Source organism: Equus asinus, chromosome 4 (assembly GCF_041296235.1).
Source record: "Equus asinus isolate D_3611 breed Donkey chromosome 4, EquAss-T2T_v2, whole genome shotgun sequence".
Taxonomy (NCBI): domain Eukaryota; kingdom Metazoa; phylum Chordata; class Mammalia; order Perissodactyla; family Equidae; genus Equus; species Equus asinus.
In genome coordinates this window covers 109637357-109663205 of record NC_091793.1, presented here as the reverse complement: position 1 = coordinate 109663205, position 25849 = coordinate 109637357, and the positions used below count along the sequence as shown (strand labels likewise).

Sequence of the window (25849 nt, the reverse complement as noted above, 5' to 3'; positions counted from 1 at the left end):
TTTGGTGCCTGCGGCAGGCATCAGTCAATGCACAGTACCCACTGTCGACCAGGTCTTGGGTCCTGCAAGGATTACCCAGCCCAGACCCCATCTACACAGCAACAGCCTAGTGTGGGAATCACACTGAGTGGGTAACCAGGAGCTGCAAACCCACTTTGCCTTAGCAGTACTCTATTAAATAAGGACACAGCCCTGTGGAGTTTAAGTACTTTAAGTACCAGCAGCAAGCTTGGCAGGCAAAGTCACCTCAGACTGATCCTACGAAAAAGCCCCTTCAGCTTCGTTTGCTCCCAAGCTGCTTGCAACTCCAGGGGAGGGGCTGTCAGGCTCCAACAGCAAAAGCCACGGCATCCAATCTCCACACCGTGGCTTGGTGTCCTGCCAGGATGAGCACTTCTGCCTTATGCTGGGCACTGCAATTTGCACTTTTAATTCTAACTGTTTTCTAGACTGCATTCTCCCAAGACATAGCCTTTTGACCTGGCACAAGAATCCACTTTTTATCCTTACCCTTTCTGAGGGAGGCATTTCAAAGATATTGAAAACCATTACCAAAACAAAACAAAATAAAATCCCAGTGGCTGTGGGGTTGACACTGGAAGGGAACCTGTCTTTCTAGAGTTCACCTGGCAGGCACACCACGCTCCAAAGAGGCCTGTAACCAGGACCTTGAGAGCACAGGGAAGGCTCACTCTATGCTGAGGCACTGACCCTGAAAGGTCAGCTGGTCAAACAACTCCTGCCTCTCATCTGCTGGTTTCAAGATTAGAAACGAAATCCAACCTTTCCTCCTAGCCAGTGTTTCACAAAATCATCTTTCTCACCACACGCTTCACAATTTTTGCCGTATCTGTATATCACCTGTGCTGTGTTACTAAATACTTTAAATCAGTTGATTTTTCATTTAAATGAATGTCTTTTTTTTTTTTTTAAAGATTTTATTTTTTCCTTTTTCTCCCCAAAGCCCCCTGGTACATAGTTGTATATTCTTCATTGTGGGTCCTTCTAGTTGTGGCATGTGGGACGCTGCCTCAGCGTGGCTTGATGAGCAGTGCCATGTCTGCGCCCAGGATTCGAACCAACGAAACACTGGGCCGCCTGCAGCGGAGCGCGCGAACTTAACCACTCAGCCACGGGGCCAGCCCCTAAATGAATGTCTTTTAAAGGCACTTTATGTCACCACCCTAAATCACTTGCCAAATATCAAAATTAACTACAAAAGGATGCTTATGCTAAAAACAATAGTTATCCAAGTCCAGCCAGATACTGCTGCCTCTGCTCTTTCCAAAAAAGGGAGATCACTGAGTGATGGGGAGGAATTAAAGACTAGTACAGGGCTGGCCCAGTGGCACAGCAGTTAAGTTTGCAAGTTCTGCTTCGGCGGCCTGGGGGTCACCAGTTCAGATCCCAGGTGCGGACATGGCACCACTTGGCACACCATGCTGTGGTAGGCATCCCACATATAAAAAGTAGAGGAAGATGGGCATGGATGTTAGCTCAGGGCCAGTCTTCCTCAGCGAAAAGAGGATGATTGGCAGTAGTTCGCTCAGGGCTAATCTTCCTCAAGAAAAAAAAAAGACTAGTACAAACTTTTCCCTTAACATCGTCAAAAGACCTGAAAAAGAATAAGCAAGGGAATAACTTTGTCACTATGTGATTCAGTGTTCTTTATTGCAAGATCACCAAAACCTCTCAATACCTTGAGAACTGTTCTAGGCTCACCTTCTACAAGAGAAAAAAGCAGGACCAGTTGTAGGTGCTGGTCAAGGCCAGACAGGCAGGGGTGTGGAGGGTACTCCAGGGAGGTGCCCTTCTTGGAGAGAAGAATTTGGCCCATCAGCCTAAATGGAATTTCTTTACACTTACCAGTGCAGTTCCTGTTGCCCACCAGCAGGGACACCTGCATCTAGGCTCAGTGCTGTGATACAGTAGCACTCAAGTCAAACTGTGTGATCCTGGCCCTGCCTGACCAGCCCTGAGACTTGGGCTAGTTACTCATCTCTCTGTGCCTCAGTTTCTTCATTGGCATCATGGGGCGGCTGCTGCTGCTGCTGCTACCCACTTCACAGAGTTTCTGTCAGGATTATGGGATGATGACAGATCAAAGTGAGCAGAGCAAGTGTCATCTGCCATCGTGAAGGCACAGCACCAAGTTCTGCTTCAGAATAGGCAAGCTTAACAAAGTTTCCTGTTCTGTTTTATTTCACTTTTAGTCACTAAATAAATGAGAAACAAATTAGTTTTGCTCCAGTTATTTGTTTCAGACAAATGGCTAGAATTTGATGTGTACAAATGAAATTAAATCATAGAATGTGGCAGCAGAAGAGGACCCTGGAGGCCATCAAATCAAGTGGTTTTCTAATGATTTTTGGCCACAAAACCCTTTTGTTAAATTAAATATCACTTAGAATGCTGATGTATAAGCTGAGAGAAGCAGCACAGCCCTAGCTGAGGCAGGTTGAGGAACCAAGTGCCTGCCTCGTGCCCCTTGTGGGAGACTGATAGGGTGACCAACCATCCTGGTTTGCCTGGGACTGCCTCAGTTTAGCACTGAAAGTCCCATATCCTGGGAAACCTCTTAGAACTGAGCAAACTGGGACAGTTTGTCACCCTAGTCTCTGGGGCCTCCTCAGAACACTATTAGAAAATCATTGATTAAGCACCCCACCACCACCATCTCACGACCTGTTATGGGATAAACTGTACCCCCTCCCAAATTCATATGTTGAAGTCCTAACCTCCAGTACCTCAGAATGTAACTATATTTGGAGATAGGGCCTTTAAAAAGGTAATTGAGGTAAAATGAGGTCATATGGGGGGGACCCTAATCCCTATTACTGGTGTCTTTATAAGAAGAGATTAGGGAACAGAAATGTAGAGAGGGAAGATGGTCATCTACAAGCCAAGGACAGAGACCTCAGAAGGAATCAACCATGCTGACACCTTGATCTTGGACTTCCAGCTTCCAGAACTGTGAGGAAGTAAATTTCTGTTGCTTAAGCTACCCAATCTATGGTACTTTGTTATGGCAGCCCTAGTAAACTAATAGACTCCCAATTTACAGACGAAGAAACCAAAACCCAGACTGGTGACACAACTGTTTAGGGGCAGTGCAGGAACAGGAATCCAGGCCTCCCCAGGCCCAATTCCATGACCTTTGTTCCACAGAATAGAATGGAGTCAGGTAGTTCTCTTTGACCAAACACACTAAATATTGAAAAGTTCTGTGGGGAAAATAACCCCAATCAAATGAAGGCTAAATGCCCCATGAACCTACTGGACAGCAATCTCTGCTCCCCACAAAACAAGAACAACTCACCCAGAGGGAGTCATCTACAGTCAGCACCAATGATGGGTGGGCAGAAGACAGACCAATCAGGTTCCACTGCCATGCCCATCATGCTGATCTGGGCAATCACAGACAAGGTCAAATAAAGGTGCAACAGAACATGTGCATATTAATAGGATTGCCAGTCTTCTCTCTTTAAAATCAATATCTGACTCTATAAACTCTCTGACAACTGATTAAACAGTCAGCCCAAACACTAGCTGCTTATACAGCCCTATAAAGGTGGTGATAATCTGCTCTGGGGAGGCAGCTAGAGCAGTCCTTCTGACAGCTAAAAAGCCACTCCTGGCCAGAATATTAATTTTAATGATAGACTGAATGTCTGCCTATGTTTGTCTGTGGGGCATGACAGAGCTGGGGCCTGATGGAAATAGCCAATGTTGACCAAAGAGCCAGGAGCAGTTTGGAGTGAGAGGGATGAACCTGGAATCTCAGGACTCTGCAGAACCCTCAGAAGTGCCCAAGGAATGGGGCCTCCATCATTTATTTGCACATAAAATGAAAGGGTGACCTCAGGAGGCTAGAAATCTCAGGCTACACAAGCTACTCTCTTTGAAGGACAAATAGAAGGACTAGTCTCTCTCGGCAGAGGTGAGTGATGGCATTTGTCAGCACAGGGGAGGCTCACACAGTTTACAAACCAATTTAGAAGTCCTATTGGCCTGGCTGTGCCTGTGTGTGCAGCTGCTCTAAAGTGAGGATTTGATGAACACTGTTTTTGCATGCACTAGTATTATGCAAGTCGATGCCACAGATTTCTCATCAAAATCACTACTCTCTCAGAGCAAGATCCTGCTGTCCCTCATCTTCCTGCCACATCTAAACCCTTCCTCTACTAGGAACAGCCAAGTTATTAGCAAGGCAAAGAGGACATCACCTAGGGAAGATATCCCCATTCAGTAAATAAGCATAACATAGGTATTAAAGGAATAATTTCCTATCTTTGCCCCAACATCATTATTAGCCAAATAATTAGGAAATACCCAAACTTCTCATTACTTAAGCCACTAGATGGTTGGTTGGTAGATAGATAGATAGATACATAGATACATAGATGATAGATAGATAGATAGATAGATACACAGATAAGCAAATAGATTTTTAGTAAGAGACTTTATCTTGTGATAACACAGTCCCTTGGAACTTAAGAACAATTGTCTTTTTCTTATGTTGTTTTGTTTTGTTTTGTTTTTAGAAGACCTAGAGAGCAGAGGCCATATCTCTTTATGGTGGTTGAGAAAGCAGGCTGTCAATAATATTTTCTCTGTTGATAAATACAAATGGACTGAACATGACCTGTGTTTGCGACTAATAGCAGGGGCACGTCTTGCACCACCAGAAAACAGGGATCTGGATCTCAGCTCCAGACCCCTTAACACAAGAGAGGGGCAACTTGCCCAGGTTACACATCACACTGTGGTGAGCAGTTTCACATAGGGTGGTAAACTAATAGCTCACCTGCTGCTTTATCTTACAGGATTGAATGTCTAAAGACTTTCTTAGGAGTTTGGGTTTCAATTATCAGCGGAGGACATACTTTTAAAAACTAAGCCACAAAATATTCCACAGTTAGGTTTTGTCAAACATTACACTATAGAGATTTCAATTCCACAGATTTCTGGCACTGCAAAAACAAAGTCAGGCATTACACACTCAGATGTAAAAACGCCCCATTACCTAAGAAATGATGTTGCCAAAAAAATTAAACCTGAATCTGATCAAGCTTCTAGATTACCAATTTACAAGAATAACAAAGGACATGCCAACATGTTAGACAACACCATGGGTGTACAATAAGCAAAATACAGACTCTAAGAAAATTTTCAAGAAAAATGACCAAATTTCTTCAAAAAACAAATTGCAAATAAAAATAAATAAATTGAAAGGGGTAACCTCAGGATCAAAAGAGGCTTAAAATACATAGCAAATATGAAATAAAGTATGTATTCACAAAAACCACCTAAAAATTATAAAATTTATGAGGTAATTAGAATACTGAGTAGTTATTTGATGATATGAAGAAAGCATTGTTAATTATGTTTTATTTATGACAATTGTATCTATGATTATGTTTTTAAAAAGGGTCCTTATCTTTTAGCCATATACCCTGAAATACTTACAGGTGCAGTAATATGATGTCTGGAAAAATATGAGAGAAAAAATAAGAAGGGGCATACATGACACAAGATTGGCCATGAGGGATAATTACTGAAGCTGAGTACATGGGGGTTCATAATTATACTATGTTTACTTTTGTATGTTTCTCAATTTCTGTAATAAAAAGTTTTTAAAATTCTGTGTAATTACTATGTGTCAGTGTACATCCTGGTATTCAGACATCTGGTCAATCCCACCCCCTTGAAGCATTTCCCCACCATCATCCTGGATAATATTCTTTAAAAAGTCTCAAAGTCTCACGTGGTCTAGCCCCTTACCCATGTAAGAAACAGTAAACCACTAACATAAGACCAGCAAAAACCACACCAGCATTTGATTCTAAAGCACCCACACTCATACTGTCAGAAAGTCACCTTCCCAATCCACCTCTAGCTGACTGAGGCACAGTCAGTCCCCCTCTGTGGCTGAAGTCCCAGCCCAAACTGGTGCTAAATGCAGAACTGTAGTTAGGAGAAACTAATGAACCGCTGAATAGCACAGGAAAATCAATAGGCAGAAGAAGGCAAGTGACCTTCTTCTGCCCGTCCAACTCATGTTCTTTCTTCCTGACAGAGGAAAAGAGAAAGAACATCAATACATAGATACCAAAATGAACAGAAAGACTCCTCACTACAAAGATCGGTAATCTTTTTCATCTTGTCCCTGAAAAAGAAAGTGCCCAACAGCATGACAGTGAATCTGCCCAAGGCTAAATGCAGAGTCACATAAAAAAAGAGAAATACACACTAACTGGTTGGGTGGGCGGTCCCTAAGTGGCTGGTGAAAGGCCTAGAAGGAAAATGAAGAATAGTCTGAGGCGAGCCTTGACTTTAGCAATAAAAGGAATCCATGGAACAAATTTCACACAGTGCCCTTAAAACCAATATGTTTAGTGAAGAAGAAGGGAAACAAACTAATCCAAAGGAGAAAGGCACTCCTGATAAATTCCCTGCTCTATCTCTGTGTCTTTTCAGAGGCCCTGAGAGCTGATATCCCACATGGGATCCAAAGCAAATAGATGAGCTCAATTCTTTCAAGGTTGAAGTGAGCACTACACATCTTCATTCCGAAGTATGTATTCCTCAGAGAAAGTAACTGTTTCTTCCATGTTATTGCTCTTTCCTTGTGCTCTGACCATCACCTGTCAGGATTAATCAAAAACTAGACCTGGTAATTCTAAGGTGATTGTATATCACCTCCCTTTCTCTCAACAACAATAGGTCATAGATTAGACAAAATTACCATAAAATTAATTATTTATGCATTCAGTAAGTAGCTATGAAATGCCAATTTTATGTAAGCCCTAGACTAGGTTCTACAAGAAATGGAAGAATAAGAAACTCAGCTCTGCTTTTGAGGTTCTAAATTGTTTATAAAAACTTTATGATTTCTGGGGTAAGATGGAAGAGTGAAGTCAAGTATCAACTTTCCCTAAAACCAAATGAATGAACAATGTTAACAACAAAAAACTGAAATCAGCAAATAAAATGAAACAAAAATATACTAGCAGTAATCAAACAAAAGAAGGGACACAATTTCATGTCATAATCTTTGAAAAGCAGCATTCAGGGAAAGTGAGAGATGGAAGATCCCAGGAATCACTGCTGTTCTCAACTCAGCTCTCTCTCTTATTCCAGAAGTGTAGTTGGTTTGGGAGACAGTCAATGAACAAAATTCTGAAAAAGTTCAGCAACACTCCCTATCTAGAGAGAAGTAGACAGACAGGGTGAATTCGCAGCAGAAAAATGAGTCCAAGTGGATTCACTTACATATTCAATAAGAATTTATTAAGAATCTTTTGCATATATTATGTAACACCAGGCTCTGTAGATCATTAAAAGGAAGTAGGAGAAATAATCAGGCTCTATTCTAAAACAAGTTACATTTCCAAAGATATGCAGGAAAAGATGCCTCCTGCCAGATGGAATGAACCTAGCACAGTGTTTTAAACAATATTTCAGAAAGAAGAACAAAGTCAATATCTATCAACCCTGATTGCCCCTAATCCCCATTACCCATACACCAGAAGGCAAAATGAACAGGTCTCAGACAGATACTTCCTGGTAAAGTTACTGAATCTCAAGGCAGAGAGAGAATTTTTCAGATACGTAGGACACACACGAACCCCAAAACAAAATAAAAAGCAAACAAACAGAACAAAAGCTCAGACTTCTTTCCACAGCAACACTCAACTCAATATAAGAAAATATGTAATCCATGTGTACAAGGTCCTGAGGGAGAAAAAAATGTGAAAAAACATTTTTACATTTAGCCAAATTGTTGTTCAAGTTTAAAGACAACAACAAACATTTTCAGACATGCAAGAGCTCAGTGACTTCATGAGTCCTATCTGAAAAAAAATGACTTCACTTTAAAGTCCAGCAAACCAAGAAATAAATGTGGAACTCTGTTAAAAGTCTGATAGGGAGAAATGAACCTATTTATATTAAGGCTAAAGAAGAGTATGAAGTACATTCACAGAAGGGAAATACACATTTTAATAATAAATAATAATAAACCAAATTCAACAGTCTGGAGAGAGGTAGAAGGGAAAATAAAGGTTGAATTTCCTCATATTTCTTTATAAAGATGATAAATCAAAAAACTGATATTTAAGTATACTATTTCAAGTTATAAAGTTAACTAAGTGAAACGATAGTATTAACAAAAATAAGAAGAAAGTACATGTTTTAATTTTCTCACCCATCTCAGTAAATAGTCAATAGATAACTGACAATAGAGGTTAAAACCACTATATAAAGTTATAAAAGAAATATCTAAAAGATGAAAAAATAGACTATAAGTCTTTGACATCACCATAAGAAAAGTACACTTACTCATATAAACACATACATACACCATACGAAGAAAAGACGATCCACGGGGTAAGAGATGGGCGGGGGTGGGGAGGGCATTAAAAATGGAAAACATAATGAAAATTAAGAAGCATTAAGACTGAAAATATTTATTACATCAATAAATAAAGGATTATTTAATGAGACCAAAATACAAAACAAACCATATCTGTAGAGATCCACATCTAAAATAAACTCAAAAAAAAAAAAAAAAACACCATGGGCCAACAGCATGGTGTAGTGGTTAAGTTTGCACACTCCATTTCAGAGGCCTGGGGTTTACCAGTTCAGATCCTGGGTACAGGTCTACAGATCACTCATCAAGCCATGCTGTGGTGGTATCCTACACAGAAGAAGTAGAAGGACTTGCAACTAGGATACACAACTATGTACTGGAAAAAAGGAAGGAAAAAAAAACTCCCCAAGAGTCTCTTTATGATTCAGAAAGGTTAAAAGTAAAAAGAAGGTCAAAGATAAGCCAGTTGAATGGTAAGAAAAAGAAAAAGAATCATAATATTAATATCAGAAAAGAGTAAATTCAAGGCACAAACTATTAAAAAACATAGCTATTTTGTACATTCAATAATAATAATTTAGCAATTACTATGCACCAGGTACTGTTCTACACACTGTTGGAACGACCAAAGTTTAAATCATTAACGAGCTTATAAGTATTATAAATCTTTCAGCAACAAAGTGTCAAAATTCATAAAAATGTAAACCTCTAGAAGAAAGCAACAAAACAATAATAACAGACATTGTCAGCCAAATCAGGAAAAAGACAGGGATCTCTCACAATCTCCATATCATTTTGCATTGTTTTGGAAGTATTAGCCAATGCAATTAGACAATAAAAAGAATAGGGAAAAACACTGAGAAGACGGCACAAAAAAAAACTGCAGTTGGAATGACTGAATTCTAGAAAATCAAAGTTTAAGAACTAAACCAAGTTTAAGTTAATTCAATTCAATGAGGTGGCTGAGTATAAAATTTATCTACAGAAATCAAAAGTCTTTCTAAAATATAAGAAGCCAGAAAATAAATACCATTTTAACAGGAATGAAAAAGTAAAATGCCCAAAGTTAAACCTAATAAGAGTACAACAGAAAGTACACAAAGTAAAAGTCTTAAAATCATGGGAATGAAAAGAGGCTTAAATAAACGGAAAGACACATATCTTATTCTTGGATAGGAAACTTTACTGTGAAGATGTTGATTTTTCCTAAAGTTTATCTTGAAAGTAAATACTCTAAGTTTTAAATTTTTATTTGCTTAAGAATTCGACACAATGGCATTAAAGGTCACCTAGAAAATTAAAAGCAAAAACAGGAACATTCTGAAAAAGAAAAATCGGGGAACATAACCTGAACAGATATTAAGATTATACAGCTAGAGTAATCAAAACATTATGGTATAGGACTAGATATAAACAGACAGGTAGACAGAACAGAGTATAACACAAAGGTAGAAGAAATATATAAGAAAGTAGGGTTTATGATAAAGATCACATTTCAAACCAAAAGAGAAAAGATGAACTAAACAATACTATTCAATAAATAGTTTTGGCCTAACTTGCTGGCTGTTTAGGAAAAAAGTTAAGCCAGATGCCCACATCACTCCTTTCACCAAAATAGATTACAATGTATCAAAAATTTTAAACAAAACAAAACATGGGTAAAATGTATTATAATCTCAGCACAGGCAAGGGATATTTCAAGCTGAATATAGACCCCCAAAGCCATAAAGAAAAAAATTGATAATTGTAACTGCATAAAAGTTTGAAACTTCTCTATGGACAAAATTATTTTTAAGTATTAACATTTTTCCAAAAACAAACTAGTAAAAAGTATCTGCATCAAGAGCTAATTTTCCTTTCTTTTTCTTTTTTTCATCAAGAATATATATAATAGGAAAAGAAAAGGAACAACCTAATGGGAAAATAAATTCAAATGTGTAATAGATATGGAAAAGATGCTAAATCTCACTCATAAACTTTAAAGTATAAATCAAAATACTCAGATGCCATTTATCTCCTATCAGACTGACAAGATTTCTTTTAAATTTGATAGTGTTGAGAAGGATCTGGAGAAATAAGCAATTGAGAAAATACGAGTAAGAGTGTAAATTGGCACAATATTTTTGAGGATAATAGTCAAAATATCTCAAATATCAAAATTCTACTGGCAGGCATTTATCCTACATGTATAATCAAAAAAGCACACTTAGATTCATCACATTAACAGACTGAAAAAGAAAAACCATTTGATCATCTCAATAGGTGCAAAAAGAAAAGCATTTCACAAAATTTAATACCCATTCAGGATTTAAAAACAAACAAAAAAAAATGCTGAGCAAACTAGGAATAGAAGGGTACTTCAACTTGATAAAAGTATCTTGGAAAAACCTAGGATTAACATCACATTCAATAGTGAAAAACTGAATGCCTTCACCTTTAGATCAGCAACAAAGCAAGGGTGTCTCCTCTCACCAATTCTATTCAACCTTGTGGTAGAGTCACTGCAATAAGGCAAGAAAAAGAAATTAAAAGCACCCAGATTGGAAGTTGGAGAGGGAGAAGTAAATGGCCTTTATTTACAGCTGACATGATAGTCTATATAAAAAAATCTGATGGAATTTACAAAAAAGCAACTAGAACTAGTTAGTGAGTTTATGAAAATTACAGAATACATGGTCAATATTTTAAAATCAACCATATTTCTATATTACTAGAAAGGAAAATTTTTCAACAAACAATGCAACAATTGTAAAGCTATATACAGAAAGAAAAAAGGAATCTCCATCCTTGCCTCATACCACATACAGAAATTAACTTGAAATCATCATAGAACAAATCTAAGAGCTAAAACTCTATTAGACTTCTAGTAGATATACATACAAGGATATTCACTGTAGCACTGTTTCTAATAGAAAACCAGATACAACTTTAAGGTCCATCATATGGAGAGATTATGTAATAAATCATAATAATCACATAAAATGAAATACCATCTAGCCATATGTAACCACTTAAAAGAAAGGAGATAAGTTTTATGTCACTAATATGGAAAAAATGCCAACACATACAATAACAGTTTTTAAAAAGTACTGAACAGTGTATAAAGATAACTTTTGTGTAAATAAAAAGAATACTGACATTTATAGCCATTTTTGTGTATGTTTGTGCATGTATCTCTCTATAGGTGTGTATCTTTATATAGACATTTTCCAGAAGGCTACAAAAGAAACTTTTAAACTTTAGGAAGAGGTACCAAGAGTCAAAGAGGTTCGAAAAGGGAGAAATTAATATAATATTTTAAAAATTTATACCTTTCTATACCAGTCATTTTTTTTTTTGCTGGTGCATATATTTTATTTTAAAACATAAATTTTTTTAACAAATAAGAGATCTCTATTAGAGGAGATTATTCTGGCCCCGATTGATGTTTAAGCCATGGGAAAGTGGGAACCATGAGAAGCTGCAGAAGCCTATCTTGAGAAGAGGAAAGGAGAGAAGGAAGAAACCAAAAGGACCATGACTGAGAGAGGATGGCAAGTGGGTTCAACATAAACTCTATATTCAGGCCCTCTGAAGCCTGCTAAGCTTTGTTGTCTGTCCTTGGATATCCAGGAGATTTCCTACTGCATTGTTCTAAGAAGCACCCCCTTCTCATGAGCTGATCTGAGTCCCTCACAGGCTGGTTTTAGTTCATAACAACCCCAAAGTAACCCGGCCTGTATCCTTTTTAAATATCCTGCATTATTCCATAGTGGAGGTGCAGCCTTACCTTGCTGAAAACAAAGCAATCTGAAGCATGTACCCTGTGAACTCCTGCAGTCAGTCAAGCCCAACAAGTATGATTTAAATAGAAACTTGTCCAGCAACATTTTATACTTATGAGAAAATTCATGATGAAGATTTCCATTTCTGAGCATGCTATTCAGAACATTTTGTCTAAATGTTATACTAAGTTCTCTATGAATCACAAATCATAGAGGACTGCTTTCAAACATAGAGAATAGTTTTTAAAAAGAAATCAGAAAGGTGAACAGTGAAAGTTGAGGAAATTGGTACGAATATTAAATAAAATAAACACCCAGAAACCCACAAAATAAGAAAAAACATACCACATAAGCATGAACAAATTAGAGACTAATTCCAAACTAACATATAAGCAAGTGCACAATACAATGGGAAAGGCTGGTAAGAGACAAGGCCCATTTGTAGGAACTGTCTTTTTCACAAACAGAACCCATCTGCACACAGCTGGATAGAACTCATTCAAGTACAGCTCAGATGTCATCTCTTCTGGAAGGCCTTTCCTAATCTTCCCATTAGAGGTGACATTCCTCTATGATCTCACTGTATCATGGACTCTTTTCCAGTGGTTATCACATTACCTGATATTTACTGTTCACATGTTGGTCTTCTCCAGCAGTGAGCTCCTAGAGAACAGAGGTCATGCCTTAATAATTTCTTCTGCCTCACAGGCAAATACTCATTGTATAGTAAGTCCTCAATAAATGTTTGTTTAACACAGGATTAAAAATCAGAACTTTAAAAAACCAATGAGGTTTTCTTAATTAAAAAAAAAAGTTGTAGGAGGTCAGAGATCCAAGATGGCGCCGTGAGTAGTCCTCTTTGTCTCTCGCCCTTCGAGTCTACAATTATTTGGACACTTATCGCTTGACAAAGGATATCCAGACAGCATCTCAGGACGTCTGAGACACCCACGCGACTATACATCGGAAGGTGGACGGACTTTCCTCCGGGAGGATGTGGAAATAGGTGAAAACTCTCCGACCCCGACGGGCAGCCTAGTACCCACAAGCGGCTTTCTTCCAACGGACGCCCCTAGAGGATCCACACACATCTAGGGCAGGAGCGAGAACACAACAGAGGAGCGACGGTGGAAACAGGTGACCAGAACCCTACCTAAACCCCCCGCAATTACTCCTAAACGCAGAGGGAAACTTTGGAGTTGCACACCTGAGCCCGCAGGGAGAGTCTCTCCCCGCCATTGGCGGGGAGACCCATCCTGGTGCTCGGGGCACCCGGAGGGTCCCAGAGAGAGTCACGGAGGGTACGGAGGTCTCCCAGCTGCCGTTGCCCGCCCCGTGGGACTAGGGATTGCCGGAGATCTCAGAGAGGACCGGGGCTGGGGGAACTTTCAAAGGCTGGTTCTGCGACCCGGAGGGGAAGCGCCGGAGCTCCGCTCGGGCAGCAGACAAAACTCTCTGTGTGCCGTTAGCAGAGGGGCCATGCCAAGCATCCACGGCTCCAGGAGAGGCCCGGAGAGAATCCCAGAGGGCGGGGCGACCCCCAGCTGCCATTGCCCGCCCCGTGGGGCTAGAGATTGCCAGAGATCTCGGAGAGGACCGGGGCGGGGGGAACTTTCAAAGGCCGGTTCTGCGACCCGGAGGGGAAGCGCCGGAGTTCCGCCAGGCTGCAGACAAAACTCTTTGTCTGCCATTAGCAGAGGGGCCACGCCCAGCATTCAGGGCTCCCGGGAGAGGCCCGGAGAGAAGCCCAGAGGGCGGGGCAACCCCCAGCTGCCATTGCCCACCCCGTGAGACTAGGGATTGCCGGAGATCTCGGAGAGGACTGGGGCTGGAGAGAGTTCCAGAGACCCAGCTTAGTAGCCTAGGGGGAAACCCTACAGGCTCACAGCAGCCTTAGGGAAAGCCTCTGCACAGCACCAGTAGAAGGCACCCAGCCACCAGCCACAAGGCTGGAAGACCCCAGGGCAAAAGCAGCATAGCTAGGTGTACTAACCACAGACTGTAGAAGATGCCAATAGCTCTCCTGTGACCCATAGAGGACAAGTGAGATTTGGTGGGTGCCGACAGCAACGGAGCGACAAATATAAGTGATCCCACCCCTGGCCGCTGGAAAAGCCCATAACACCGTTGCAGACCCCAAGGAGAGAGCACATCTAGGTGGGCTGCAACAGTAGGCACCTGCAGCCTGAAGCCCCCCTGTGACGGCCCCCACGGCAGAGGAGGGAATCCAAAGGGCCACTGTGGCTACGAAGAGGGGCCCAGGACCAGTTAGCAACTACGGACAGGGTTCCTGGTTGGTGAAGTATAAACAGCTGCTCCCCCCACCGCAGCAGCTGAAACAAGTGAAAGGAGCAACTAAACTCTATCTCCATGTGGAGGCACAAATCAACAACATCAAGCAATATGAAAAAATACATTAAATCTCCAGAACAGAAAGAAAGTAACAAATACACAGAAAACAATCCCAAAGAAAATGAGATATATAACCTAAATGATGATGACTTCAAAACAGCCATCATTAAGATTCTCAATGAGTTAAGAGAGAATTCTGACCGACAACTCAACGAGTTCAGGAGCTATGTCACAAAAGAGTTTGATACGATAAAGAAGAACCAAACAGAAATATTGGAAATGAAGAACACAATAGAGGAGATTAAGAAAAATCTAGATGCTCTGAACAGTAGGGCCGATAATATGGAGGAAAGAATTAGCAATTTGGAAGATGGCAATATAGAATTGTTGCAGGCAGAGGAGGAGAGAGAAGCAAGACTTAAAAGAAATGAAGAAACTCTCCGAGAATTATCAGACACAATTAGGAGATGCAACGTAAGGATTATAGGTATACCAGAGGGAGAAGAGAAGGAGAAAGGGGCAGAAAACCTATTCAAAGAAATAATGGCTGAGAACTTCCCAAATCTGGTGAGGGAGATGGATCTTCAGGTGACAGAAGCCAATAGATCTCCAAACTTTATCAATGCAAGAAGACCAACTCCACGGCATATAGTAGTGAAGCTAGCAAAAGTCAACGACAAGGAGAAAATATTAAGGACAGCCAGGCAAAAGAAACTAACCTACAAAGGAACCCCCATCAGGCTATCAGCAGATTTCTCAGCAGAAACTTTACAGGCTAGAAGAGAGTGGAATGATATATTCAAAAATCTGAAGGACAAAAATCTACAGCCGAGAATACTCTACCCAGCGAAAATATCCTTCAAATACGATGGAGAAATAAAAACTTTCCCAGATAAACAAAAATTAAGGGAGTTCATTGCCACAAAACCTCCTCTTCAGGAAATCCTCAGGAAAACCCTCATTCCTGAAAAATCCAAAAAAGGAAAGGGGCTACAAAACCAAGAGCAGAGGAGATAAGTAGAAGGACAACAACAGAGAGTAGCAGCTGTACTTCAGAACAGATTAAACCATGGGACGAGAAACAAAGGAAACTGAAGAAAACCGGAAAACAAGACACAAAATGGTAGTGGTAGGCCCCCACGTCTCAATAATCACTCTAAATGTAAATGGATTGAACTCCCCAATCAAAAGACACAGAGTGGCAGGATGGATCAAAGAACAAGATCCAACAATATGCTGCCTCCAGGAAACACACCTCAGCCCCAAAGACAAACACAGACTCAGAGTGAAGGGATGGAGAACAATACTCCAAGCTAATAATGAACAAAAGAAAGCAGGTGTCGCTATACTAATATCAGACAAGGTAGATTTCAAAGCAAAACAGATAAAGAAAGATAAAGAGGGACAGTATATAATGATAAAAGGGACTCTCCACCAAGAAGACATAACACTTATAAATATATACGCACCCAACACAGGAGCACCAAAATTTGTAAAGCAACTCTTAATAGAACTAAAAGAAGACATCAACAACAATACAATAATAGTAGGGGACCTCAACACACCATTAACACCAATGGACAGAACATCCAGACAGAAAATCAACAAGGAAATAATAGAATTAAATGAAAAATTAGACCAGATGGACTTAATAGATATATATAGAACACTTCATCCAAAAACAGCAGGTTACACATTCTTCTCAAGTGCACATGGGACATTCTCAAGGATTGACCATATTTTGGGAACCAAAGCAAACATCAATAAATACAAGAGAGTTGAAATAATATCAAGCATCTTTTTTGATCATAACGCTATTAAACTAGAAATCAACTACAAGAAAAAAGCAGAGAAAGGTGCAAAAATGTGGAGACTAAACAACACGCTTCTCAACAAACAATGGATCATTGAAGAAATTAAAGAAGAAATCAAATATTATCTGGAGACAAATGAAAATGAGAACACGACATACCAAATCATTTGGGATGCAGCAAAAGCAGTCCTAAGAGGGAAATTCATCGCAATACAGGCTCACCTCTCTAAACAAGAAAAAGCTCACGTAAGCAACCTCAAACGACACCTAACAGAACTAGAAAAAGAAGAACAAACAAAGCCCAGAGTCAGTAGAAGGAGGGAAATAATAAAAATAAGAGCAGAAATAAACGATATTGAAACAAAAAAGACAATAGAAAGGATCAATGAAACAAAGAGTTGGTTCTTCGAAAGAATTAACAAAATTGACAAACCCCTAGCCAGACTCACCAAGAAAAGAAGAGAGAAAGCGCAAATTAATAAAATCAGGAATGACAGAGGAGAAATCACAACAGATACCAATGAAATACAAGAGATCATAAGAGAATACTATGAAAAACTATATGCCAACAAATTGAACAACTTGGAAGAAATGGACAAATTCCTAGACTCCTACAATCTCCCCAAACTGAATCAGGAAGAAATGGAGAATCTGAATAGACCAATCACAAGTAAGGAAATAGAAGCGGTAATCAAAAACCTCCCCAAAAACAAGAGTCCAGGACCAGACAGCTTCTCTGGAGAATTCTACCAAACATTCAAAGAAGACTTAATACCTATTCTCCTCAAACTGTTCCAGAAAATTGAGAAAGATGGAGAACTCCCTAACACATTCTATGAAGCCAACATCACTCTGATCCCCAAACCTGACAAGGACAACACAAAGAAGGAGAACTACAGGCCGATATCACTGATGAACATAGATGCAAAAATCCTCAACAAAATTTTGGCAAACCGATTACAGCAATACATCAAAAAGATTATACACCATGATCAAGTGGGATTTATACCAGGGACACAGGGATGGTTCAACATCCGCAAGTCAATCAACGTGATACACTACATCAACAAAATGAAAAACAAAAACCACATGATCATCTCAATAGATGCAGAGAAAGCATTCGACAAGATCCAACACCCATTTATGATAAAAACCCTCAGTAAAATGGGTATAGAAGGAAAGTACCTCAACATAATAAAGGCCATATATGATAGACCCACAGCCAACATCATACTCAATGGACAAAAGCTGAAAGCCATCCCTCTGAGGACAGGAACAAGACAAGGGTGCCCACTTTCACCACTCCTATTCAACATAGTACTGGAGGTGCTGGCCAGAGCAATTCGGCAGGAAAAAGAAATAAAAGGAATCCAAATAGGTAACGAAGAAGTAAAACTCTCGTTGTTTGCAGACGACATGATCTTATACATAGAAAACCCCAAAGAATCCACAGAAAAACTATTAGAAATAATCAACAACTACAGCAAAGTAGCAGGGTATAAAATTAACGTGCATAAATCAGTAGCATTTCTATACACTAACAATAAACTAACAGAAAAAGAACTCAAGAACTCTATCCCATTCACAATCGCAACGAAAAGAATAAAATACCTTGGGATAAACTTAACCAAGGAAGTGAAGGATCTATACAATGAAAACTACAAGACTTTCTGGAAAGAAATAGGCGATGACATAAAGAGATGGAAAAACATTCCTTGCACATGGATTGGAAGAATAAACATAGTTAAAATGTCCATACTACCTAAAGCAATATACAGATTCAATGCTATCCCAATCAGAATCCCAAGAACATTCTTCACAGAAATTGAACAAACAATCCTAAAATTCATATGGGGGAACAAAAGACCGCGAATTGCTAAAGCAATCCTGAGCAAGAAAAACAAAGCCGGCGGAATCACAATCCCCGATTTCAAAACATACTACAAAGCTACAGTGATCAAAACAGCATGGTACTGGTACAAAAACAGGTCCACAGATCAATGGAACAGAATTGAAAGCCCAGAGATAAAACCACACATCTATGGACAGCTAATCTTCGACAAAGGAGCAGAGGGCCTACAATGGAGAAAAGAAAGTCTCTTCAACAAATGGTGCTGGGAAAACTGGACAGCCACATGTAAAAGATTGAAAATCGACCATTCTTTTTCACCACACACCAAAATAAACTCAAAATGGATCAAAGACCTAAAGATTAGGCCTGAGACAATAAGTCTTTTGGAAGAGAATATAGGCAGTACACTCTTTGACATCAGTTTCAAAAGAATCTTTTCGGACACTGTAACTCCTCAGTTGAGGGAAACAATAGAAAGAATAAACAAATGGGATTTCATCAGACTAAAGAGCTTCTTCAAGGCAAGGGAAAACAGGATTGAAACAAAAAAACAGCTCACTAATTGGGAAAAAATATTTACAAGCCACTTATCCGACAAAGGGTTAATCTCCATAATATACAAAGAACTCACACTGCTTAACAACAAAAAAACAAACAACCCAATCAAAAAATGGGCAGAGGACATGAACAGACATTTCTCAAAAGAAGATATGAATATGGCCAATAGACACATGAAAAGATGTTCATCATCGCTAATCATCAGGGAAATGCAAATCAAAACTACACTAAGATATCACCTTACCCCCGTTAGATTGGCAAAAACATCCAAAACCAAGAACGACAAATGTTGGAGAGGTTGTGGAGAAAGAGGAACCCTCATACACTGTTGGTGGGAATGCAAACTGGTACAGCCACTATGGAAAACAGTATGGAGATTTCTCAAAAAGTTAAAAATAGAAATACCCTATGACCCAGCCATCCCATTACTGGGTATCTATCCTAAGAACCTGATATCAGATATCTCAAGAGTCCGTTGCACCCCTATGTTCATCGCAGCATTATTTACAATAGCCAAGACGTGGAACCAGCCTACATGCCCAGAAACTGATGATTGGATAAAGAAGATGTGGTATATATACACAATGGAATACTACTCAGCCATAAAAAAAGACGAAATTGGCCCATTCACAACAACGTGGATGGACCTCGAGGGCATTATGTTAAGCGAAATAAGTTAGTCAGAGAAAGACGAACTCTATATGACTCCACTCATAGGTGGAAGTTAGTATATTGAGAAGGAGATCTGATCGGTGGTTACCAGGGAAAAGGGGGGGTGGGGGGAGGGTACGGAGGGGGAAGTGGTGTACCCACAACATGACTAACAAAAATGTACAACTGAAATCTCACAAGGTTGTAATCTATCATAACATTAATAAAAAAAAGTTGTAGTTTCATAGAACTACAGAAAATAAAAACTAAGAAAAATAAAAGAAGAAAACTATTACAACACTCATAAAATCCCACCATCCAAACATAACCACTCTTAACGGTAAATATCACTGCAGATACACACATACACTCAATACACACACACATAAAGATGTATAGCTACATTTGTTTATTTGTTTCTCAAGGCAGAGGATCTGGTTTCTAGCCCAATCTCCTTACTGAACTGCTATTTCAAAGTGCCATGAAATTCAAGGCACTTACTCATTCCTCATCCTCACCCTTTACAGCATCAGCCATTGCTCATCACCTTCATCTTTCTGAAACAGTTCCCTCCCTTTGTTTCCTTTACATCTTACTTTCCTGGTTCCTATTCTGCCTCTCCACTCCTAGACCAGCTTCCATTCTCCCATTAATATGGAGATTCAAACCAAAGTCTTCCCTTCAGTCCTCCACTTGTCTTCTAAATGTCTCACCTACACCTGAGGCTTTAACCATCATGCCTTGGCAAAACCATGGCATTGTCTTTCCAGCCCTATTTCTGTTCCAAGCCCCAGCCCACTATGACTGTTTGCCACATAGCTCCACTGATATGTGCCCCCTGATCTTCAGATATAACATGTATAAAACTAAACTGACTGCCTTTGGTTCCTCAAAGCCACTACTCAACTCCCCAGTGTTCCCCAGGGGCTCCACCATTCTCCTGGTAGCCCAAGTCTCAAAACCCTGTCCCACTGCCTCACTCTTGCATTAGTCAGTCACTAAGCCATGTCCATTCTTTGTTCATTTCTATCCCTCCCTTTCCATTCCCACTGTTACCACCTCTATGCATCTCACAAGGGATGGTTATAAAACCTGTCTAATTAGTCTCTCTTTCTCCTCTTTAGTACAACTCCTCGTGGACCTCACAACGAGATACAACCACCAAAATCATCAATTCATTCACATCACATCCTTGCCTTAAACAAATTACCCGTGACAGCTCCCTATTGCTAAATTAGTTAAAGTCCAAATTCTTCAGTCAGATATTTAACACTGCAGCAACCTAAACACAATCTTCCATTCCTGTCTTAAAACTCCTTTGATTTCCCTCTATCAAGCTTATGATGAATTTCAATCAAACCCCTCACTGTTTCCTGAATCATCCTTGGATGTCCACACCTCTATAATTTTGTCCATGTGGTTTCCATCACCAGGAGTGCTCCTTTCACCACATCCGTTAATCAAGAATCCTACCAGCACTTCATGAGCCTGCTCATGTTCCTTAATCCCTCCACAGATAGGCAGCTCCTTCTCCTCTGAAACTCTATAGGGGTCATATATGATCAGCTGCCCTGTAGTGTCACTCTGTGAATTAAACTCGACACCCCAAGAGCTGCAGCATCTTAAAGGCAGTGACTATCTAATTCATGAGTCTCCTTTGCACTTACATCAGTTGTCATTCAACAAACATCTGTGAAACAAAAGAAGAGATTGAGTGTAGTTAAACAGGGAGGGCTGAATCTTGGAGTCTCAAAGCAATGCCTTAAAATGACCCTTGAAGAAAGTATATGCCTTGGATTGGTAGGGATTATGGAAAAGACATTCAAGAAAGAAAAAAATAATGGAGGCATTTTGAGCATTTTCAACAAGAAAGTCCTTCACTGTGAAGGGCTGTCCAGCATATTTCAGGATTGTACGTCCCAGCTCACTACATGCTAGCCCCTCTTCCATTGTGACAACCAAAGAACGCCCCCTGGGCACTGCTTCCAGGTGAGAAGGATTAAGTGAAGGCATTGTAGAGAGAGCTGTGGGCAGCTGCAGAGGGAATTGATGAGCCCTGACAAGATCTACCTGGAGCAAAAGAATTACTTGTACCAAGAAGGTGAGAAGAACACCCAGCACCATTTATCTTTCAACCTCTCATGCTGCTATGGAGGAACTAAAGCAATTGACTGCCACTCCTTTTCTTCTCTTTTGCAACAGCTTCACTCAGGCACATACTGAGAAGCAGTGAAAAATAAGGTGAAGGGCAGGGTCTCTAGCGACAGGTTCAAATCCCAGCTTATAAGCTTACTAGCTATATCAGCAAAGGGAGAATTGCTTAACCTTCTGTGCTTCTGTTTCCTGATCCAAAAAATGGAAATAATGAAAGCACTCCCCTCCTAGAGTTCTGGAGTAGTCCCAGCCAATAGTAAGCACAAAACACACTATTTATTATTACAACTTGAAAAAATCCACTAGCTAAAACAATAAGGAATATTACCACGAGATACACTTTTAGTGACCCACAAAGCCTCATCTATCATAGGGAACATTTACTGAGTAAATACTGGATGCTGGACACTACCCAGATGCCACACCTCTATGAGGCAGTAACCACAACTGTTTCTACTTCACAGATAAGAACACTAAAGCACTGAGAGGTTGAGTTAAGCTGAGCCAGGATTTAAATCGTTTTGTTTACCACACTTTGCCTCTTTGATTCAACAAAAATTTAATGAGCATCTACTTCCTGGTATTGTTCTAGGTGCTGAGGTTACAGCAATGATCAAAACAAACCAAAACCATGCCTTCGTGGAGCTTAGATTCTAGCATGGGGAGAGAGACAATCAACAAAATCAGTAAGGATAATATATAGATGTATATAGAGAGAGGATAGGTAGTGATAAATAGCTATGAGAAAAATAATATAGGAAAGGTGGATAAAAAGTCAGGGTAGGGGTAAGCAGGAGGATTGTAATTTAAAGAACATGACCAGGGAAGGCTCACTGAGCAGAATACCGTTGAAAAATCACAGGAAAAAGACGAGAGTAAAAATCTGGGGGGAAACCATTCCAGATAGAGGGTACAAGAAATGCAAAGGCCCTGAGGCAGGAGCTTGCCTGGCATATTCAGGTAATAGCAAGAAGCCCATGCAGTGGCAGTAGAATAAGCAAGAGAGAGAAGTAGGAGGTGGGGTCAGAGGGATCTGGAGTAGGGGAGGGGGAGATAGATCACATAGGTCTTTAACAGCTGTGTAACACAAGCACCTGGCTTTTGCTTAGACTGAGACAGAAAGCCATTGGCAGGATCTGAGTAGGAGGGACATGATCTGACTTACGTTTTAACATGTTATTCTGGTGGCTGCATAGAGAGTCGACTGAAGGAGATGTGCTTAAGAACAGCCAAAGTTATGAGCAGGAAAAAAGAAGCAACAACACTTTCCTCGGTTCTAGCAGGTGTGATCACAATGGATTATTTTTTATTTTTTGGAGTAAAGTGCTTGGGAAGCCTCTTTCCACTCTACCCATGATGTCGTCAGTCATAGGGAACCCTCATTCAACTATACTGTAACTGGGACCCTTTCTAAAATAGGCTGTCAGGATGCATCCACAGCAGCTGGCTGGAAATGGCTACATTCTCATTCATCACTCCTCAAGGTTACTTTCATTTTGGGAGGTGAAGCTGAGCACAGAACTGGTTGTTCACTCTTAGTAAAAGCTAGGCCTGCTATGACTGGGACATTTAGAACATGGTCAAGTGGTAGAAGGACAAAGTCCAAAGAGAGCTAGTCATATCCTTTACTGTACAGTTCAGCACATGAAAGGATACACTTGAACACAAGTTACAATATGGCAGTAAGTATAGATTACGACTGTACACTATATACTATATACTATAGTTACTTGACTATACTGCAAAACAGAGTGATAAATGTCCCATAAGGAGAGAGACAGTCCATCCAACCAGGAGGATCCAAGGGTGGCATTTGACTTGGGCCTTACAGGAAAAGCTGGAGCTGGACACAGAGATGGGCAGAAGGCTTGCCAGGTAGAGGGAGCAGATGGAGAGACTGGAAAATGGAGAGCTTGGGAGAGGAACCATGGTTGGGAGAATTTGGGGAGGTCCAGCAACTCTCATAAAAAATCCCAAGCAACTTATTTAAAATGCAGTTTCTGGGTCCACTCCACAGCAATTCTGTGTCGATGCTGGGTAGAGGGATCCATATTTTTATCAAGGACCCTCAACTAATTCTAAAGTTTCCCACTCAACTCCACTTCTACCCCCACTTTGAAAAACACTGATAGAGATGAATTAAAACCACTCCATGGGGGCTGGCTCGGCGGCACAGTGGTTAAGTTCGCACGTTCTGCTTCTCGGCGGCCCATGGTTCACCGGTTCCAATCCTGGGTATGGACATGGCACCACTTGTCAAAAGCCATGCAGTGGTAGGCGTCCCACGTATAAAACAGAGGAAGATGGGCATGGTTGTTAGCTCAGGGCCAGTCTTCCTCAGAAAAAAGAGGAAGATTAGCAGTAGTTAGCTCAGGGCTAATCTTCCACACACACACACACACAAAAAATCCAAAAAAAAGCCCACTCCACATAGATTACTTTCCCTTACTATTCTCTCTCAGATAATCCTGCTTATTTCCTCTACAGCACTAACTGCTATAGACAATATTTATGTATCTATTTGTTTACTTACTATTGTTTCACTCCATAGAGAATAACATCCATTAAGTCAGGGACATATAGCAAATATTCAATAAATACTAGCTGAATGTTGAAAGGGAGACCTGGGACTGAATCTTAGAGGCTTTGAATACCCTCCTAAGTGTTTGAAACCTTATTCTATAAGCAAGTCACTTAACCTCAATGTGCCTTAGTTCCTTCCTTCATAAAATATGGATAATAATAATATCTTCTCAGTGGAGTTGTTCTATGGATTGATTGAGATAAACATGTAAACTTCTTAGATCTATTCCTGGCTCACAGCAAGCACCCAATAAATCTTTCTTATTCTTATTCTTATTAGCCAGTGGGAAACTATGGAAGTTTCTGAACAGAATCATGACCTAACGGTCAGTTCAGGAAAAGTAACCAGGCAGGAGCATGTAAGGATGGATGAAAGGAGGTAACTCTAATTAGAAAGATGAACTGGGGGGTATTGTGGATTTTGCTTAGAGTTGTGAGGACTTGAACTATTGTAGAAGTCTCAGGAAGAAAGAGCAGGATCTGTGGGAGAAGATTAACAGCAGTAAAATCAACAGATTTGGGGTAAAACATAGACTGTAGAAATGAAAAGAAGCAGAACAACAAAAAAAGACCACTAAAATTTTGAGGCTGGATGACTAAAAGACTGTCTATAGAAACGGGGAGGGGCCAGCCCCGTGGCCAAGTGGTTAAGTTTGCGCACTCCGCTTTGCAAAGCCCAGTGAATCCTAGGCACGGACATGGCACCGCTCATCAAGCCATGCTGAGGTGGTGTCCCACATGCTACAGCTGGAAGGACCCACAACTGAAAATACACAACTATGTACCGGGGGGCTTTGAGGAGAAAAAGGAAAAATAAAATCTTTTTTAAAAAAAGAAAGAAATGGGGAGCCCTGGAGCAGGCACAGTTCTGGGGAGAGACTCTGAGTTCCGTTTGGGACCTGTTGAGTTGAAGGTCAAGTAACAAGAAAGCAGAACTGGAGCTCAGGAGAGAGGCTGTGCTGGGAAGACTGGTTGGAGAAGCATCTGTGGCGAGGGGACATCTACTGACGACCCGAGAGAAGTTCCCAAGGCAGAGGTGGGTGTGAGGGAGAGTGGGGCAAGGACAGAATCTCACACAATTTGTACACTCACTGAGGGTGAGGTGGCGTGGAAGAGGAGCCAGAGGAAGGGCCATCAGGGAGGCAGGGAGAGAACAGAGAACAGAAGGGAGAGCAAGTTTCAAGAAGAAGCTGGGCTAATACTGGGGCTAAACGCCCTGAGGGTTAAGGAAACGTCTTGGATTTTGTCTTCAAAAGAGGTGTGGTGAAGAGGGCAGTTAGATCTGAGGAGGCTCCAGGTGAGGGTGTGAAGAGAATGGATAGGATTTGAACTGTGAGCTAGAAGCAAGGGTTCCTCAATGGCACCTGGGAGGCATGGTCAGCCCCGTCCACAGAACTGTACCTCACCGGGCAGTCAGGCCCAGCACATAGTCGCTCAGCCTGGAGAATGGCTCTGAGCTGCAGGGCCCCCTGTGCTCACAGAGCTGGCAGGGAAAGATAATGGGTATGGGTCACTTTTGTAAAAGACTTCAAAAAAATTAAGCAAAAGCCATAGTTTTTATGAGCCGGTGATAAAGCCATTTGTCACTTTGATGTCTAACTTTTGCAAAATAGCTCCTGTCGATGAAAACGTCTCATTTAACTGCCTAAAAATGTATTTCATTTCTGGAAGTGATCGTACTTTACAAAAACCATGAGTAACTCGAAAAGAATTAATAGACAGAACACATTCTGTAAAATCCTTGC

General features: G+C 40.5%; 1 protein-coding gene across 7 annotated transcripts in view; it reads right to left on the bottom strand.

The window, feature by feature from the left end:
• The window catches only part of MYO3B (myosin IIIB), a 414167-nt gene extending 403287 nt beyond the window's left edge, over positions 1-10880 (bottom strand). For all 7 annotated transcript variants that reach the window (XM_044768737.2, XM_070508081.1, XM_070508082.1 and 4 more), the window contains exon 1: positions 10812-10880. The gene's annotated coding sequence lies outside the window, so the exon portion shown is untranslated. The remainder of the gene's footprint in view (positions 1-10811) is intronic.
• Between the last annotated feature and the right edge of the window lie 14969 nt (positions 10881-25849).